Source organism: Suncus etruscus, chromosome 3, assembly GCF_024139225.1.
Source record: "Suncus etruscus isolate mSunEtr1 chromosome 3, mSunEtr1.pri.cur, whole genome shotgun sequence".
Taxonomy (NCBI): Eukaryota; Metazoa; Chordata; class Mammalia; order Eulipotyphla; family Soricidae; genus Suncus; species Suncus etruscus.
In genome coordinates this window covers 76872081-76893243 of record NC_064850.1, presented here as the reverse complement: position 1 = coordinate 76893243, position 21163 = coordinate 76872081, and the positions used below count along the sequence as shown (strand labels likewise).

General features: G+C 38.4%; 1 protein-coding gene and 1 non-coding gene across 2 annotated transcripts in view; one reads left to right on the top strand and one right to left on the bottom strand.

Annotated features, from left to right (window-relative positions):
* GNA14 (G protein subunit alpha 14) overlaps positions 1-21163 on the bottom strand; it is a 221498-nt gene that overhangs the window by 122973 nt on the left and 77362 nt on the right. The window lies entirely within an intron of this gene.
* LOC126004951 (U7 small nuclear RNA) lies at positions 12025-12084 on the top strand. Its single transcript, XR_007494154.1, has one exon. It is a non-coding gene; the product is annotated as a U7 small nuclear RNA (small nuclear RNA).

Sequence of the window (21163 nt, the reverse complement as noted above, 5' to 3'; positions counted from 1 at the left end):
AGAGTACCAGCTAAAACAGACCCAAAGAAAAACACCCCAAGACACATCCTTGTTACAATGACAAAACCCACAGATAGAGATAGAATACTGAAAGCAGCAAGATCAAAAAGGTAAATTACATTCAAAGGAACATCCCTAAGACTTAAAGCAGACATGTCACAAGAAACTCTCAAGGCCAGAAGACAGTAGTGGGATATTGTGACAAGACTGAATGAAATGAATGCCTCACCGAGAATACTGCACCCAGCCCGACTCACATTCAGGTTTGAAGGAAGAATACATAGAGTACAGGTGGTGGTGGGGTGGGGTAGAGGGAGATTTGGGACATTGGTGGTGGGAATGTTGCACTGGTGAAGGGGGTGTACTTTACATGACTGAAACCTAATCACAATCATTTATGTAATCAAGATGTTTAAATAAAAAAATGAATAAAAAGATAAAAAAATAAACTCAAAAACAGACAGGAAAAAAAAAGAATGTCTTTGTTTTGATCAAGAAAAATTTTTATCAAGAAAAAAAAAACACACACAGGTTTCCAAAACTGTAGGATTCTAAAAGTAGAATGTTTTATCATTCACTGCAGGTAGTTTTTAAAGGAAAAATGTTGTCTTGAAGTCCTTCTCACCATTCTGGCAAAATAATAACTTAGTTGTAGTTGTATTTAATAAATATGCAAATAGGTTTATAGGTCATTTGGTTTTTGTTTGTTTTTTTAGACCACTCAAGTAGTGCTCAGGGGACCCAGTATTGACCAAACAGACTTAAATTCAAAGCTAGGAGTTGAAGGTAAGGGTCTACATAGATCCTGCAGTTGTACACTCGAAATAAATTTCTCATTATCGTTGGTTTAAATAACAATAATAATAATAAAGATAATTTTGATGAGCATTTGAGAATTACATTGGTAAAAATTGTTTATTTAGACATTAACTGGATAATTAAATATGAAAATATTTCATTTTCGTTGGGAAAAGCTCAAGAATTCTAGTTTTGCATTCAGGGACCATTCCTGACAATGCCTAAAGGAATCTATCCAATGCCAGGGATAGAACCTGAGTTGACCAAATGCTGTATTTTTTTTTAATTAATTTAATTTTGTTTTACAACTGAACCAATATTATTATTTTCTATGTGCAGTGCTACTAAACAGTTACACCACCAGAGTGGCCTTGGTACCTTCACCTTTATCATAAGAGTCCTTCTCCCACTCCCTCCCACACCTCCTTAGTCCCCTTAGATTTCATTTCTATTGACTATATCTCAGTCAATATATTTCCAATGGGAGAGGCTCTTTTATATCAAGTGGAAATTAGGAATAACTATATGATTAGATGAAGAGGGCTGAAGAAGGCAATATTAGGTAATTATTCAAATATACTGGCATTTTGAGCTCCTTTTCCATAGAAGGTATTGCATTGGGCTCAGTGATAGGAAAGGAGTACTAATCTAAGAGAATCTGCATGTTGAGAAAGTGCCTTGGAAATGCAATGATAATGATGCATACAGATAGAATCACATCAGAAAGAAGTTAATTAGTCTTTCTAGCAGAAATTCAGGAACATTCATGAAACAGGAATGAAAATGAGTTGAATAAATTGGCCTGTAAGTGAGTAGCCATTGGGTTCAAGAAGGAGGGCAAAAGTGGGATGGCCTGGATTCCAAATTGATGTAATCTAGGCAATATTTTGTTACTACTTACCTTGTGTATTCTTTTTTTTTTTTTTTTGGTTTTTCGGGCCACACCCGTTTGATGCTTAGGGGTTACTCCTGGGCTACACGCTCAGAAATTGCCCCTGGCTTGGGGGGAACCATATGGGACGCCGGGGGATCGAACCGTGGTCCTTTCCTTGGCTAGCGCTTGCAAGGCAGACACCTTACCTCTAGCGCCACCTCGCCGGCCCCGTACCTTGTGTATTCTTAAACTGCCATTTTTTCAGGATAAAAATTACATTAAAATATCATAATTGGATCTTAGCAGTCAGCTTAAAAAGTCTATGTACCAGGTTGGGAAATAGTTCAGGGGCTAGGAAAATTTTCACTCCCTGGCTTTTTATTTGTTTGGCTTTGGTTTTGGGGTCATATTCAGTACTGCCCAGAGCTTATTCCTGGCATTGCACTCAGGGATAATTCTTGGAAGATTCCAGGGATCAAATGGTGTGCCAAGGTTCACCATATGCAAGGCCAAATGCCCTATCCACTATTCTATTGCTCCAGTCTCTAGGCTCAATGCTTTTGTACCACACGATGTTTTTTCAATAAAGTGTTTAGACTAACATTTGGTCTAAGGTTGATTTAGGCCAACATTTATCAATAAGGGCCATTTGGTTGTGGTTCCCTACAATATTTCAAGGGTACTGCATGTAAAGGAGGACCATGATATGAGACTAAGGCAGGGGTGGCGAAAAAGTTCGACACAAAGAGCCAAAATTTTAAACTGTGAGAGTCAGAGAGCCACACCACGCAGTGACCTGCCAAAACAGACAAACACTCACACAAAAGCATATAATTTTAACAATAATATATTAAACACATAAGGCAAAGAGGCAAAGAGCTGCATTTGTTTTGGCCGGGAGCCGCATGCAGCTGGAGAGCCGCGTGTTTGCCACCACTGGACTAAGGGGTCAAGTCGCAGGACAAGGAGGCTTCAGGAAGAAAATATGGTTGGAAGTGGACTGTCATCAGAAGAAGATTGAGAAATACTGATTTAAACAATAAAGAATCTGGCCAACAGAAAAATAACTCTATTATGTTATAGTTAGGAAAAATTTTATAGCCATCTCTGGCATTACAACTCAAAATTCAGTGCTTCATCATACAACCAAAACTCAGAAAATCCATAACTAACCAGAATTTCCTTTTCATGTCTCTACTTTAAGAACAACAACTAAACAGTTTTTAAGAAGACAAATTGTGAGTACTGCTGATAAATTTCTTATGTTGGAAAATATTCTTGTTTTCCTTAGTATAAATCAAAAGAAAAACATAAAAATGTAGTTTCTATGATAGTGTAAAACATATATAAAAGAGGTTATATCAACTAAAATAAATTTGCTGGTAAGATAGCTGTTATCTGCATTAATTATATCTCCAATGGCCTACTTAAGGGAGGAAAACATGAAAAACCAATTTGATGTATTTTCAAAGGCTGTAATTAAATGCATAAAAGAAATTCTATTGTTAAAAGAAAATAAAAAGAAGGAAGACCAGCTCTTTTTTCTTGTTCTGTCATCTACAGGACTGCCTTTGCTGTAAATATAATGAAGGTTATTCCACCAAAGTTTGTGGGAGCAAAGGATGAATAGAGGATTATTTCCACTGTATCCCAGTGATAAATAAATGCAAAAAGAAATTGAAAGCCTCTGGCAAGATAACATCAGCTCTTAAAAATTAATTCATACCAGTTTTGCCTTCCTTTCTCTCTTCCTATGGCTTCTGACTCCTGAGTCAACACATTCAACTCACACTCACTTTTCTCTATGTCTTTTTTTCTGAAGAAATAAAGAAAGCAGTTGACAAAGCAACTATAGCCAGAAACTCCATTTTGAGTTGAGTGTATTTTTATTTTCCCTTGGATCTGCAAGTCTATTCCGTGCTTGAATTCCACATTTTCAATATTCTAGTCAACTGTATGACCTCAAATAATTCAAAGATTTTGAACCTGAGCTTCCTTGCCAATGAAGTGGGTGAAAAATAACATTTCCATAATCATTTATTGTGAAAATTACAATTGCTTTAATTGTAAAAAGCAGTATTCAACTAGTCATCATAATGATAGGATAATGACAAGGATAATAATTAGTATGGAAATGAAGAAGAGAAAGTAATAGGGTCCATCTTCGCAAGACCAGGTTTAGGAATAGAAATTATAAACTCTGAAATCAAGAGCTTGGTAGCATTTCTAATAGTAAAGACAATCTTTTCTTGCATCTCTCCTGTCACCTGGTGTGACCTTTACTATTGTTTGGTTTCAAAAGCATTGTTCCACCTATACCCTGTATATCCATGACTCAGTTCTAGCAAGTGTTCGTGCACAAGTCTGAGTCATTTCACAAGGACACCAGTCAAACTGATTGAGGGTCTACAGCAAGTGACCGCATTTTGACTTGATCACAGTTGCTAAAACTCTCTTTCTTTCTTTCTTTTTTTTGGGGGGGGGGTTTGGGGGGGATCAGACCCGTTTGATACTCAGGGGTTACTCCTGGCCAAACGCTCGGGCCCGGAGAGATAGCACAGCAGTGTTTGCCTTGCAAGCAGCCGATCCAGGACCAAAGGTGGTTGGTTCGAATCCCGGTGTCCCATATGGTCCCCTGAGCCTGCCAGGAGCTATTTCTGAGCAGACAGCCAGGAGTAACCCCTGAGCACCGCCAGGTGTGGCCCAAAAACAAAAAAAAAAAAACAAAAAAACAAAACCAAGCAAACGCTCAGAAATTGCCCCTGGCTTGGTGGGACCATATGGGATGCCAGAGGATCGAACTGCGGTCCTTTCTTGGCTAGCGCTTGCAAGGCAGACACCTTACCTCTAGTGCCACCTCACCGGCCCCTAAAACTCTATTTCTAAATAGGTCACAGGTTTCAAGGTCTTCTTGGATTGAGGGACACACGAATCAACAAAATCCAATGTTCATTTGAGAAAGATGATCACAAGCTCAGTAATCAAGGATATTAGACATAACAATTATTTGTAAGATTTAACAGAAGTGAAAATAATAGGGAATTCCTGCACATTTTTTAAACAGAGCAAGCAGCTCTACTTCTGGCATCAAAGTGGAAAGGATTCTCCATTCCTCACAACTATCTTAACCACTTTTTTTTTTTTTTTTTTTTTTTTGGTTTTTGGGCCACACCTAGTGACACTCAGGGGTTACTCCTGGCTATGCGCTCAGAAGTCACTCCTGGCTTGGGGGACCATATGGGATGCCGGGGGATCGAACCGGGGGATCGAACCACAGTCCGTCCTAGGCTAGCGCAGGCAAGACAGGCACCTTACCTCTAGCGCCACCACGCCGGCCCCTCTTAACCACTTTTTATACTGTTCATAGGATGCTGGAAAGGTTTTCTCCATTACTACATTTCCCCTCATATTGATTTCCTCTGTGAATCAACTTCCTTAAAATTCCTTTATTAGGAGTCATTATAGGTAAAGGATCTATCATTAAGCTTCTGCATCAATGCAGCAGCTTTAATTTAATTTCTTTAATTTATTTTAATTTCTTCTTCAACAATGGAGAAACTTGAAATCAAAAATTCTATTCTCAGGGCCAGAGTAATAACACAGTTTACCTTGCACTTGGCTGACCCAGGACAGACCCAAGTTCAATTCTCAGCAGCCCACATGGTCCCCCAAGCCTGCCAGGAATGATTTCTGAGCACAAAGCCAGGAGTAACCACTGAGTGTCACTAGGTGTGGCCCAAAAACCAAAAAAAAAAGTTACTTAGTAACCGCTAAGTATAGCCCCAAACCCTAAACAAACAAACAAACAAATAAATGTTTAAAAAATTCTATTCTCTTTTTATTTGGTTGGTACAACATTTGACCTTTCCATTTTTTTAGCTCTCTAAACAGATAGGCATTTGATTCCCACTCTTGCTGATGTTGCAGTGACTTGGGTACTTGCTGAGGATCACAGCCTTGGTTGTGGTGCCACAGATCTAGCTGCTAGAAACTTCACATTTCGTGTGTTCCTGGGGTAGAGGAGCAAATAGTAGAGCCTTGGAATTAAGCTCAGCACATGAAAGTAGCACTAGTGATCTAACTTATTGTCCTATGTTTCCAAGACAGGCATTTTTGTCACTGATCCATTCTGGGCCCTAGTATTCAGTTTTTACTTTTCTTAAAAGTTTTGTTTTATGTGGGCCAGAGTAATAGTGCAGCAGTAGGCATTTGCTTGCATGCAACTGATCCAGGACAGACCTTGGTTCAATCCCTGGTATCCCATGTGGTCCCCCAAGCCAGGAGCAATTTCTGAGGGCATAGCCAGAGTAACCCCTGCACATAACTGGGTATGGTCCAAAAACAAACAAACAAAAAATGTTTTGTTTTATGGTCACACTCAGAAGTATTTAGGGACTATTTCAACTTGATGCACAGGTACAGGAAGTCATTTCTGGCAGTGTTTGTGACCCCATAATACCAGAGATTGAAACTGGACCTTCCACATGCAAAGCATGAACTTTGGCCATTGAAATCCTCTCCTCGTTCCCCCTTTCTCTTTTATCATCTTTGGATGGGAAATTTTTTCTCTATCATTTAATGCAAATATTCCCACATTATTTCCCTGGTTCCTATGTCTTATTCCAGGTTTAGGCATATGTTTATGTTACACAAGTTGGCCAGCCCTGAACTCCATAGTTTCAAACATTTATTGATACTGAACCAGGCCTCAGGTTCTCCAGCAAGGACCATCACCATCACTTCAGTCCACTTCAGCCCAAACTCCCTTGCTTGATAAAGATAGACTAATACTAGTCTTTTGTTCACTTGCTTTGTTATTCTTTTTTTTTTCTTTTTTTTTTTCTTTTTTTTTTTTGGTTTTTGGGCCACACCTGACGGTGCTCAGGGGTTACTCCTGGCTGTCTGCTCAGAAATAGCTCCTGGCAGGCACGGGGGACCATATGGGACACCGGGATTCGAACCAACCACCTTTGGTCCTGGATCGGCTGCTTGCAAGGCAAACACCGCTGTGCTATCTCTCCAGGCCCGGCTTTGTTATTCTTGGCTCAGAGTTTGTCTCCATCACAATTAGATCAAAAATAACTTTGTAGTCTGTATCCTCCCATAACACCTAGCAATCTGCAAACAAGTGCTGGTGGAGAATGAAAGGGCCAGTGGGACTATGTTCTTTAATTGGCCTCATCTTTCAGGGCTGGGCCCAGTGCAGCCATGAGAGTTGGACACAGATGCTCAAATTGAAGGATCCTCGTTCATTGCTCCTCACCTGGTCTATAAACAATGCCACTGAGCCAAGGAGATTGATAGCCTGTGTATTCTCCCAGCTTCAGCATGTACTGCAGGCACTTGAGACCCTTGAAACCCTTGAGTATCACTATCCAAATGCCCAGGCTACAGCAAGACCCTATTCAGACTCTTTCCTAATCCATCCTCTGGAAAACCGATGTGTCACAGTTACGCACAGCTCTAAGCTTAACGGGTAGCTAGCTCAAGATCAGATGTTTGGGGAGGCTGGCAGGGACAGTGTGGACAAAGCTGGGCTACGCTGACTTAAGCTGTGGTGGGAGGAGATTCTGAACAAGAGATACACACCTCCAATTTCCCTCTTGTCCATGTTCTGCAAATATTCAGTGTTAACCTTCTTAGACACGCAAACAAACGACAATGGCAAAACCCTATTCCAAGCCTTAACCTGATCCATGCTCTTTTCGTGCTGGCACTGGAAAAGATCAAGCCAGAAAATGTAGATCTGGGTTTCTGTTTTTTACTAAAAGACTAGCAGACTGAAAATTGTGAGTGCTTATTTGTATCAGAGTTCGAAAGAATTGGAGGTTTGAATGGAACATGTACTGTTACTTGGAGTAAGTAATGTTGCTATTGAGTATAATAATAGCAATTATTATTAAACAATTATATTGAAATTTCTCTGATTTGGCCAGCGTTTCTGGACTGCCAATATTTCCCAGGACAAATCACATCATATTCAAACAATGATACAAATGAAAAAAGCCATCAGCATTGCATTCCAAATGCACATGGTACTGTAAAATACATTCAAGTTAGGCACTAAAGCATTAAGTCTATTTGTCAATACTTATTAAAAAGCACATGTAAAGAGACCGGAGAGATAGCGCAGCGGTAGTGCATTTGCCTTGCACGCAGCCAATTTGGGACAAGCAGTGGTTCAACTCCCACCATCCCATATGGTCCTCCGAGCCTGCCAGGAGTGATTTCTGAGCGCAGATCCAGGAGTAGCCCCTAAGCGCCACCAAGTGTGACCAAAACAAAACAAAACAAAAAACACATGTAAAATATTTCCTACATGGATATTAAATCATACTTCCTACATTCTCCTATAGTCAACCATTATCTACCCTTTGAAGTTCAAACATGAGTTGGCCTTGGTGGAAATTTGCCAATGTCAGAAGCTTTACAGGAGAAACAAAATTAGTTACAGGATGTGGCACTGTTAAAATGGTCACTCCACAGTCACATTCATGCACTGGAACTTTGGTCACATTAGGTCTCAAGATAAAACTTGAGACTTTTTGGCTTAGCTGTTTATATGCTGTGGGTGTGATTACTGCTCTAAATCCTCCATGGAAATGAATACTCAGATTTTCCTGATGAAGGCCAAAGAGGATTTTCAAGCAATCTACCTTGTCTTTCCTGGCCTCCCCCACCCTCACTGATCCCAACAGACATGGATACATTTTTGCATCATATACTCAAGGGGAAAAAAATGTCAACTTCTAGCAGATTATCAGTTTCTCATTAAGTTTTATGCAGAATTCATATGCTTGCAAATCAGAAATAATTTATATCAAGTTTGGCTAAGGACCAAAGAGATGGTTCAAGGGGCAAGAGTGCACTGAACTGTGGAGGTTTCCTGAGCACTGCTTGCATGGCTTTTGATATACTGAAGGCTCTGGCACTACTATATTGCCAAGCCCTAGCATTCACATTCAGGCTGTCATGCCAAGCTAAATGTCACTGGCTGTGGTCCCCAAGCTCCGACAGACTGCTTAGAAGCCCTTCCCCCAAAAAATACTCTTGGTGAGTATATTTTGATGTAGTTTGATAAACATGCCCTAGCTGTTCTTTTCCTCTTTTCTCTCTTTATTTTGCAATTCTAAAACATTTTAGGTTTTAGGATAATGCACTTTCCACTTACGTACCAGTTTCTACAATCCAATTCTGCCCTCCAGATGTAGGGGGATTTCCCCTGAACTTTCCTTCCCTTCATTGCTGTTGTAAAGTCTTTGAGCTCCACATTTGGTTGATGCTAACTGGAGCCACACCTGTGGTGTCATCTATTGAGCACTGAAGCAATGGCAGGGACCTCAATGGTTAATGAGAGGCGGTAACTGGGACCACCTACAGCCTTGTGCTTGTGAAGTTCTATCACTAGCCACACTCCTAATCCAAAGCAGGATTTTTAAACATTTTCCTGTGGATTGTGACATTTGGGCACTTACTAGCTGACATAAACTCACTTTCTGTCCACCTGAACATGCCCATTCTACTAGGGAGAAATCTGTGCAGACACAAGAGTTATCAAGAGACTTAAAATACTGGTGTCTCACATAAGTATCTAGGCAGGCTTACCCACCCTCCTTTTCAAGCAACTTCATCCATCATTGTGGTTTAAAATTGCTTCTAAATATCAGCTTAAAGTGCTAGTGTTAGTTCAGTGGGTAAGGGGCTTATCTTGCACATGGCTGACCTGGATTCAATGATCAGCATCCCAAATGGTTTCATGAACACTACAAGGAGTAATTCTTGAGTGCAGAGTCAGGAGTAACCTCTGAGCACCACTAGGTTTGGCTCCTAAATAACTGATTGATTGATCAATCAATCAATCAATATATGGCAGCTGAAGCCTCTTACTTGGTCATTCACCTGCACCTAAACTTGAGTGGTTGTGAAAAATATGCTAAGTATTTTGTCACATCCAGAATATTAACAGTTAATATTAAACTCTATGTCAAATGGTTCGTTTCAGTATTTGACTAGGCATTTATAAGTTGGCAAGTCACCAAATACTAATCATTTAGTAACTACTGGAGAGCAGGGTTGCTGGCTGTGACTGCTCTCTTTACTTATTCATTTAAAAAGAGAAGTTATTTTCACTGCTGGTGGGAATGCCAGCTAGTCCAGCCTTTATGGAAAACAATATGGAGATCCTCAAAAAACTGGAAATTGAACTTCCATATGATCCAGCAATACCACTCCTAGAACTATATCCTAAGAATACAAAAACACAATACAAAATTGCCTTCTGCATACCTATATTTTTGCAGCACTATTTATAATAGCCAAAATCTGGAAACTCAGATGCCCAACCACAGATGAGTGGCTAAAGAAGCTATCGTACATATACATAATGAAATACTATGCAGCCATTAGGAGAGATTAAGTCATGAAATTTTTCAATACATGTATGGACATGAAAACTATTATACTGAATGAAATAAGTCAGAGGGAGAAAGACAGGAAAAGAATAGTCTCACTTACCTGTGGGATTTAAGAAAAATAAAATACATTATTGTAATAATACCCAGAAACAATAATGATGAGGGCTGGAAGGACCAGCCTATGATATGAAGCTTACCACAAAGAGTGGTGAGTTCAGTTAGAGAAATAACTACACTAACAAATATCATGACAAGGGTAGTTAGTGAGGTAAATAGAATGTCTGTCTCAAATATAGGCAGGGGAAGGAGATGGGTGGGAATGTTGCACTGCTGAAGGGGGGTATTCTTTTTTTATGACTGAAACCCAACTACAAACATGTTTGTAATCATGGTATTTAAATAAAGATATTATTATTATTTTAAAAAGTCAAGCTCTAGACCATTAATTAATTATGAGCATGTTGATTCTATTAGTTTCTAAATTTTAAACCAAAACTTTTTTTTCCCCGCCAAACCAAAACTTTTAAACCAAAAATTTTAAACCAAAATTTTTTTAAAAGTTTAGTATCAAGTTTAACATTTCATGTCTTTAATTGAAGAGCAAGACTAGTCTGTTGTGCTTCCCCTATTTCAATGAGGGACCCTTTCTGAATCATATTCTGCAAGATATTCAAATATTAAAGTGACTCATTTCACATAAATTTAATGATATTAACTACTAATACTCTAATAGAAAAAAAAAACAGATCCCCAAGACAGTTGTGTCAAAATAACCTTTAATGAAACTGGAGTTTAAAAGATCTATGCTTTAAAAAATAAATAATTAGGGCAAACAGGTAAAACAAGGATTAAGGTACTTGGCTGACATGCAACTAACCACAGTTCAACCCTCAGCACCATATGTGATTCCCTAAGCACCCAGGCCATGACCTAAGAACAGAAACAGGAGGAAACCCTAAGCATAGCCAGGTAAAGTCCAAAACAATCATGATCTGCATTTTATTTCCCACCCAATTCTTCATTAAAGAACAAAAAAAGGAGTGCCAGACTGGCTTTAAACTGCTCACAGACATTCAGCTTATTGCTTTTTGCTGAGAACCAAATAGAGATCTCCTTTCTATTTTAACAATTAAAGATAAATCTTGTACTCCAATTACATAATTTTTGTAGCTGACTTCTAAAATGCTCATGTATAAGTAACACTTTTCTTCAATCTGACTAGTAAAAAATTAAAGTCAGAAAAATGAGCTCTTGGTGAGTTTGTGGGGAAATTAAAATATTTATGCTTTGCTATTGGATAAATTAGTACAGATGAAGTACTGAACCAGTACTGTTTAAAATTTACATATGCATCTTTTGGGTTCATAATATAAAATAAGTTTTTAAGAAATTATCAGATGTGTGGATAGAAAAGAATGAGCATGCTACTAAGAGCATGAGGGTAGTTAGAAAATAGTTTAGTCACTATGGTGGTTGCCTAGTCTGTGCCTGACCAGGGAATATGTACAGCACTTCCCCCAAATACCACTGGTGCATCCCTGACGGTGTCAGCACCAAAGAGACATCCAACAGAGCAGAACACAGGAAACATTTCATCTGCAGGTCTTTGCCTTGAACTGTCAGCCCAGTCAGCTCCCAGACCGCCTGAGCAAATCACTGATAGAATATTTAGAACTGAAAGCTAATACATGAAAAAAAATTCAATTTAAAAAACTAAGCATACACATATATGTATGCAGACATGTGTATATATTTGCTATGGAGTGAATAGCTGTGTTACCACAAAATTCATAGACTAAAGTCTAACCCTCAACTTGATGGCAAAAGAATGATCGTATCCTGAGGGTGGAGCCTTCCAGAGTGGAAACAGGTTTTTACTCTAGAAACCTCTGATACCTCTTGCACCATATAAGAATGCAGTAGAAAGATGTCACCTACAAGTGTTACAGCTCTTTTCAAATTTGTCCAGCAGTCCTTCTGGTCTCTACCAGAAGCCTCCCCCTCCCCCCAAAAAAATTATATCACCTACAAACCAAAAAGCAGATCCTTACTACCACAGAGTCTGCTAGTGCCTTGGTCTTAGATTAGACCCTCCAGAACTAGGATGAATAAATTTCTGTTGTCTTCAGCCATTGAGTCTATAGCAGCCTGGAGAAAGAGGAATGGAGAGGGCAAGTATATATGGTAAAATAAAATAATTTGATAATAATTACATCCAAGGAAAACCAGGGATTTTTGCATGTTCTTTTAACTTTCAGACCATTCTGAAATTTTGTAAAACAAAATAATTTTGATTGACAAAATTTGATTTACAAAAAAGTCATCTTTCCATGTATTCAAAGCAACATACATCACAGCACTTGTCAATGAAGATCTGACAACTGCCCAAAAGTTCCAACAAATAAATATTTATTAAATAGAACATTTTATAGCAATATAAAGTAATGTAGCAAACTGATAATGGGGCTGTGTAGATTGAATCTGATAAAGAAACACTAGGACAACATGAATGATTAACAGCAGACTGCCAAAAGAATTTAATAGTTATTTAAACAATGTTTTTAAGTACATACAAAATTTATTGTTTCATAGCTGCATAGCTTGGATGTGTAGAATGAGTTCCAAAGACTCATGAAAGATACACAAAGGCAGCTGTTAATACTGTGGGGTTACAAGGAAGTCACAGTAGAACTTACAGGTAATATTAATGAAAGCAATGAAATTCTAAATATTTTCTCTAGCAAAGATTGCTATTTTTTAACTTCCTAGAGCAAATGTTTTAAAAATAATAAAATGAAATAATCATAAAACTGAAAAATTCTACTAAATGCCATTGGCCAAACAAATAAATGAAAAGATATTTTGATTACATTAAGAATTTTCTACATCACTAAAGAAACGAGGACTAGAAGAGAAAGATACCCATAAGTAGGGAGGAAAATAGTTTATCTACCACTCACATAACAAAGAATTAATATCCAAGATATATATGTAAAACTCAATAACAACGACCATCAAAAGCAGTCAAATCCCCTCAAAAATTGGGGAAAAACTTTTGATTTCTCAAATGAACAGATATCATCATCATCATCAATCCTAGATTGATGTTGGACTGAGCAACAGTCATCTTAGACTATTTAAAATACAGGATATCATCTTAGATAACTGAAATTGATACACATAAAAAGAAGAAAAAAAAACAGCCAATGTTACAATGAATCTGATAGAAAAGGAACACATCATATTCACTGATGGTGAGAATATCTATTGGCCCATACATTTGGAGAAACAGTATGGGTGCACCTCAAAAATTAAAGAATGGATAACCTAACAATTTCACTTCTTGTACTTACCCAAACACCCCGAGACAATGGTGGAAGAAAGAAGTTCTAGCTCTGATGTTAGAACATTGTATGTGTAAAATCCTACTATTGTAAATCATGGTGACTAAAAAATTTTAAGGCAATTTAAGTAAAAATAAAACAAAACTGAGTCCAAGCATGCTTCTTCTTTGCAGCTCAGTCCAACATCAAACTAGAATTTTTCTGTCCCCTATTTCTCTCAAACCCACTCCAGATACCTATCCTAGAACTTATTTGAAAAATGCCAAGCAAATAATATGCCCCATATACATTCCATGGGGCCTTTTCATTTTCTTTATGTGGCCAAGCCAAACCTTCAAGGCAATGTCCTTCCTTAAACCTTTCATTTGTATGTGAGCTATGACCAAGATAGAATTTTACAGCAGCCCCATTCTGTACCTGGTGACAAGAAAACACATAAAGCAAATATATATTGATAATCTAGAACTCATTAAGTGAATGAGAAATAAGAGAGAAGGAAAGAGAAAGAAAAGAGGGAAAAAGCAAGAAGCAAATATCTCTGGACTGTAGAGCTCTGGCAAAATTAAATCTTAAGATTTAGCACACACAAGAGCAATTCTGGTCCAGTGAGCAAAAACCAGAACACAGTGTATATCAGCAACATTATAGCAAATCAAGAAGACTGCCTTGCTTTTTCTGGTCTTTTTATGTTCTACAGCAAGAACAGATATTTTTCTGGGTGCTCTTACTCCATAGTTACTCAGAGAATTTCATTAAGAATAAAATATTGGTTATCAGGGAATATGAATGGTCTCTACTAGGGAATCTTTTTTGGAAAAAGATAAAACTGTATTTTCAATGACTACAAAATAATAGATGAAAAAACCAAGATCAAACTGGGATGAATGGCACAAAATAGTTTCAACTATTACTATAGCAGAATAATGGGCTAAGTGACATGTACATAATTATTTCATAGGAGACTATGATACCATAAAAATTAAGTTACTTGTAGGTCCTAATCCCCTCCATCAAGCCACCAAGCAAGAACAGGCCTCCATTGCAGCCTCCAATCAGGCTTCTTCTATGTACCAGTGACATTCTGATCGGCCTACCCTTCAGGAGCCAGCTAGGTTTGTGTTCGGAAGACAATAGGGAATCCTCACATCTTCCACAAAATAAAATGGGCTGTCTTTTTGGGTCATTTCTCAGTCTCCTTCTTGGTCCCAGCACCACTGATGATTTTTTGCCACCTGAGGAAAATCAGTTCTGTGTCTGGGCAGGAACAGGAAAAACTCCCATCCAAATCCCCTCCACCAAGGATTAATGAGGCCACTTTTGCAGCCTTCTCTCAGCCCTCCTTGTATGAGGCTTTTGCTCACAAACTTAGAGAAACAATGAATTGAAATAATTTCAACTTATATCAAGATATACCTCAAGCCAAATTTCATACAAACATATCAGTACATCACTTTTTTAAACACCTGACACTCCAGTATTCCAAACCATTAATGCAAAGTTCAATGGGAGAAATTTAAGACGCCTACACTGGGGGATATGGAGAGAAATCCTAGTAAATCTCCAAGTCCACCCAAATGCCTGAACCTTATAGATAAGGACCTAAAATAAACACTTAATGGTTTAGATATGGAAATTAAGGAGTCACTAGCCTGGGAAATGAAGAAATCTATAGATGAGCAATTCAACCAACTCAAAGAAGAATTCTTTCAGAAGATACAAATACATACATACAAATACATACAAATAGAACTGAAAGAACTAAAAGCCATGTTAGCAAGCCATAGTAGAATTACACAGGTGGGAATCGCATAGACGAACTTGAAGACAAATTACAAGACAGAAGTGATAAAGTTTAAAAGAAATGAGAGACAAAACTATGGAAGAAAATGTAAGGTACTTAATGAACAAAGACAAGAGGAATAATCTGAATTTTAGGAATTCCAGAAGGAGAAGGAAACGGGAAAGGGGAAAAACAAGTAGTGAGGGAGATAATAGCAGAGAATAGCAGAGAACTTCCCCACCCTTGGGAAAGAGGGTTCTCTACAAATCCAAGAGGCAAAAGAGTGCCAAACAAAATAGATCCTAACACAGGGATCTCAAACTCACGGCCCGCGGCCATTTGCGGCCCTCCATACAACGTTTTGTGGCCCACGGCTGGCCTTCAAATATCACAGTATTCGCGATTATTCGCTTACCGAATAATAGCAATAAAAATCGCATTAGTAAGGAAAAAATCGCATTAAACATTCACATACCCTGAGCAGTTCCGTTCGGGATATGCAAATGTTTAATGCGATTTTTTGCTATTTTGTCTTACTAATGCGATTTTTTATTGCGAATATTCGGTAAGCAAATAATCGTGAATACTTTGCACCTAGCGCAGACGTCATTTCCGCTGCTCCTGCCCGTTGTCCCTTGCATTATCGGAGGCCTAAGGGAGAGAAGTTTATTACAAATTAGATTTTGTCATACCTTCATCATGACTTCATCAAAGCCTGCAGTGAAGAGAAAGATTGATGGCAAGCACAGACAATTTCAGGAAAAGTGGGAGACGCAGTATTTCTTTGTTGAGCACAGGAGCATCCCCACATGTCTTATTTGCTCAGAGAAAGTTGCAGTGCACAAGGAATACAACTTGAAACGCCATTATTCAACTAAACATGCTGAGGAATGTGCAAAATATCAAGAAATGAGAGAGCCAAGCAGGTTGCCAGTCTTAAAGCATGTCTAATGAGGCAACAAGATTTCTTCAAGAAAGCAACCAAAGAGAATGTTGCATCAGTCGAAGCTAGTTACATGGTTAGTGAGATGATTGCTAAGGCAGAGAAACCATTCACAGAAGGAGAATTTGTTGAAAAATGCATGCTATAGGCTGCAAGTATTATCTGTCCAGAAAAGAAAGGTCAGTTTAGCAAAATCAGCATTTCTGCCAACACTGGCAGAGCACATTTCTGACATGTCAAGTGATGTTTATCATCAACTGTGTGAGAAAGCCAAATGTTTTGATGCATACTCAGTTGCTCTGGACAAGGGCACAGATATAATAGACAATGTGTAGCTCACAATTTATGTCCATGGTGTTGATTGCAATTTTGAATTGACAGAGGAACTGCTCACAATAATTCCAATGCATGGCCAGACCACCACTAATGAGATATTTCGGCATCTGTGTGATGCCATTGAGAATGCAGGTTTGCCATGGAAGAGGTTTGTTGGAATAATAACCGATGGAGTGCCATCGATGACAGGGAGGAAAAATGGACTGGTGGCACTTGTTCAAAAAAAACTTGAAGAGGAGGGTGTAGTGAAGGCCATTGCTCTTCACTGCATTATCCATCAGCAGGCCCTTTGCAGTAAATGCCTGTCGTGTGACAATGTGATGTCTGTTGTGAAATGCATCAACCAAATCAGATCCAGGGGCTTAAACAAGGAGTTTCCGTGCCTTTTTAGAGGAAATGGAATCAGAATATGGAGATGTGCTCTATTTCACCGAGGTATATTGGCTCAGCAGGGGAAATATCCTAAAAAGATTTTTTTGAGTTGAGAGAAGAAGTGAAAGCCTTCATGGAGAACCATGGGAATGCTGTTTCTGAGTTGAGTAATCACAAATGGCTCATGGACTTAGCTTTTCTTGTTGACATCACACGTAAGCTGAATGTATTAAACAAGATGTTACAAGGCCTAGGGCAGCTTATCAGTGCTGCCTATCACAACGTGAGAGCATTCTCCACAAAACTAGTGTTATGGAAATCCCAGCTCTCTCAGAAAAATCTTTGCCATTTCCCAGCATGCAAGGAACTTGTAGATGCAGGCATACCATTCAGCGGTGAGAAATATACTGATGTTATTTTTAAGCTAGAGAAGGAATTTGATCACAGATTTGCAGACTTCAAAAAGCACAAAGCCACTTTCCAAATTTTTGTGGACCCCTTTTCTTTTGATGTGCAAGATGCCCCTCCTGTGCTTCAAATGGAGCTCATTGACCTGCAATGCAACTCTAATCTCAAAGCCAAGTTCAGGGAGATTAGTGGAAAAGCAGACATGCATGGGCAATTTTTGAGAGAATTGCCCCCCAGCTTCCCTGAACTTTCCCGAATGTTCAAGCTCACCATGTGCCTTTTGGGAGCATATATTTGTGTGAAGAGTTATTGTCCACATTGAACTTCAATAAGTCAAAGTACAGGTCTAGACTTAATGATGATCATCTTCAAGCCATACTGAGGATCTTAACTGCTTCCTCTCTAAAGCCAAATATGGTTCAGATTTCTGAGAAGAAGTGCTGTCAAGTCTCTGGCAGCAAGGAATAGGCAAAAGATGCCATGTTCAGAAGAACTGTTCATGATCTTCACTCAATGTTCTATTCATGTTCAGAAGAAATAATTAAAACTGTTAATAATGATGTTTGAGACTTTTTTGTGTGTGTGTGAAATCCCTTACGCGGCCCTGCCTCACCCGAACTTGGCTCCTGCAGCCCCCAGGTAAATTGAGTTTGAGACTCCTGCCCTAACAGAACAACACCAAGACATTTAGTAATCCAAATGACAGAGAGAGAGAGAGAAAGAGAGAGAGAGAGAGAGAGAGAGAGATCAAAGTAGATCTTCCATTTGAAACAATACAAGCAAGAAAAGGATTGAATGACAGATTCAAACTGCTGAATGAAAGAAACTTTTAACTAGAGTTCACTACCCAGAAAAACTCTTATTTACATAGGAGGGAGGATTAAAAGCATTCCCAGACAAAAAAAGAACTTGCAAAATTTGTGCTAACCAAACCGACCCTAAACGAACTACTCAAAGAGCAATTACTCAAATTATATTCCTAATTGTAACAACCCTACACAACATAATGGCACAACAGTTCTTTCTGTCAATAGTTTTCTTAAATGTCAATGGACTAAACTCTCCCATCAAAAGGCACATAGTAGCAAGTTGGATCAGGAAACAAAATCCAAACATCTGCTGCCTGCAGAAAACACATTTAAAAGTTCAGGATAGACACAGGCTCAGAGTAAAAGGCTGGAAAACAATTATACAAGCCACTGAGGAAAAAAGTGGGACTGCCATACTCATATCAGACCAAACTGCATTCAACTTCAAGAAAGTACTTAGAAATAAACATGGTCACTATTTATTGATCAGAGGAACAAAAGACCAAAATATGTTAACTCTGATCAACACCTATCTACCAAATGTACAGCCAGCAAAATATGTAATGCTCTAGTTCACAAACTTTGAAACATATGGACGGAAACATGATAGCAATAGGAGACTTCAACACACCATTATCACAACTCAACAGATCCACTAGGTGGATGTCCACTAGCAAAGACATAAGAGCCCTGAATGAAAAGCTAGAAAAAGCAGGATTAATTGATGTTTACAGAGTGTTTTATCCTCAAAAAGCAGAATACACATTCTTCTCAAGGGCACATGAAACTTTCCCAGGATAGACCATATTCTAGAACACAAGTCTAATCTACATAAAGTCACAAATTTAAGAGTTATATTTGTGAATTACAAATATATTACAAATATTCACAAATTATTGTGAATTACAGAGATTAAGATTGACTGTAAAAAAAAGATGTGAAGAAAATAGAACATCTGGAGACTAAACAACATGCTGCTCAACCACAGCTGGATCAAAGAGGAAATAAAATAAGAAATAAAGAGATTTCTTGAAACCAATGGCAATGAAGAAACAAACTGCCAAAATCTATGGGACACAGCAAAGGCAGTAATAAGCAATACAAGCCTATATTAGAAAGAAGAAAATGACAAAATCAACAACCTAAAGTACACCTTAAACATCTGGAAACCCAACAGCAAAGGAACACAAACACAAGCAAAAGAAAAGAAATAATAAAAACTAGAGCATAAACAACAATATAGAAACAAAGAAAACAATAAAAAAAAGTTAATGAGACCAGGAGCTGGTTTTTTAAAATAAATTTATTTAAAGAAAATGCAGCACATAGTTGACATAAGTGATTATAATACATTTGTTTCAAGATTACCAAAAGCAAAGTTATTTAAAAAAATAGAAAATAGAAAGAAAAACTTAAAAATTTGAAGAGAGGGGCCAGAGCAGTGGCGCAAGTAGTAAGGCGTCTGCCTTGCCCACACTAGCCACAGTTTGATCCCCTGGCATCCCATATAATCCCTCAAGCCAGGAGTGATTTCTGAGCATATATCCAGGAGTAACCCCTGAGAGTCACTGGGTGTGGCAAAACAAAACAAAAATTAAAGAGAAAGGAAAGAAGAAAAAGTTCAGTAGTAAGTATATTTGTGAAAATTATTGTATCACCAATGAACTCATTAAGCAATAGCAGAAGGTTTAGTAAGCTCTTTTTTTTTTTAGTATAAGAGTTAAAGAAATACAGTAAAAAAGGTGTGAGAGTGGTAATTTTTGTTTTTTGCATAGGCCCAGCAATATATGGGAGAAATAGAAAGAGAAAAGCCTTGGCCTAAATACAAAGAGAATTACCCTTGAAGTGTTCTGGCATAAGACCAACTTTGGGCTCCAGGCATACTAGGTTGTCCATTCCCTGAGTCATTCTCTGTGGTCCCAGTAAAAAAAATTTCATACAGTTGCAGTTGTTGGTGTCAGGTTTCTGTAGTTAGAGATCCCGGTTTCTGTGCATATTCTACATCAAAGTCAGGATGATGCGAAGCATCCTCTAGTTTCACCTCACCATTAGAGAGCAATACGGAGAGCCCTGAACCAGCAGGTTGTTGCTGTTGCTAAATCAGGTGTTCAAAGAACCCTCTTTGGAGTAAGTCAATGCTAGGGCAGAGGAGCTCGTTTTTTTAAAGAGTAAACAAGATAGACAAACCACTATCAAGACTCACAAGAAAAAAAGGGAAAAATACTCAAATAAATAGTATAAGAAATGAAAGGGGAGAGATTACAACTGAAAATCAAGAAACCCAAGACATCTTGAGAGCTTATTATGAACAACTTTACTCTGTTCAATTAAAGAACCTAGAAGTAAACATATTTCTGGAATATCATCTCCAAGTGGAAAGCTTAAAAAGGCCAATCACAAGTAAGAAAATTGAAACAGTAATTAGGAAACCTCCCAAGACAAAACCAGGACCAGATGGGTTTACAGGTGAATTGTATCAAGCATTCAGAGAAGAGTTACTACCATTAATCCTTAGACTCTTTCAAAATACTTTAAAGACAGGAACTCTCCCTAATTCCTTTTTTTTTGGGGGGGGGGCCACACCCGGCAGTGCTCAGGGGTTACTCCTGGCTGTCTGCTCAGAAATAGCTCCTGGCAGGCATGGGGGACCATATGGGACGCCGGGATTCCAACCAACCACCTTTGGTCCTGGATCGGCTGCTTGCAAGGCAAACACCGCTGTGCTATCTCTCCAGGCCCCTCCCTAATTCCTTTTATAAAGCTAATATAATGTGTATCCCCAAAGCTGACAAGGATACCACCAAGAAAGAAAACTACAGACCAATCTCACTACTTACTGAACATGGGTGCAAAAATCCTCAACAAAATCTTAGCAAACTGAATCCAAGAACATATTAAAAAGATTATACACCATAACCAAATGTGTTTCATCCCAGGGGCGCAAGGATGGTGCAACATATGCAAATCAATCAACATCATACACCAAACCAATAAAACGAAGGATAAAAAACATGATCATATCAATTGATGCATAAAAAGCTTTAGACAAAATCCAACACCCATTCATTATGAAAACCCTCAGCAA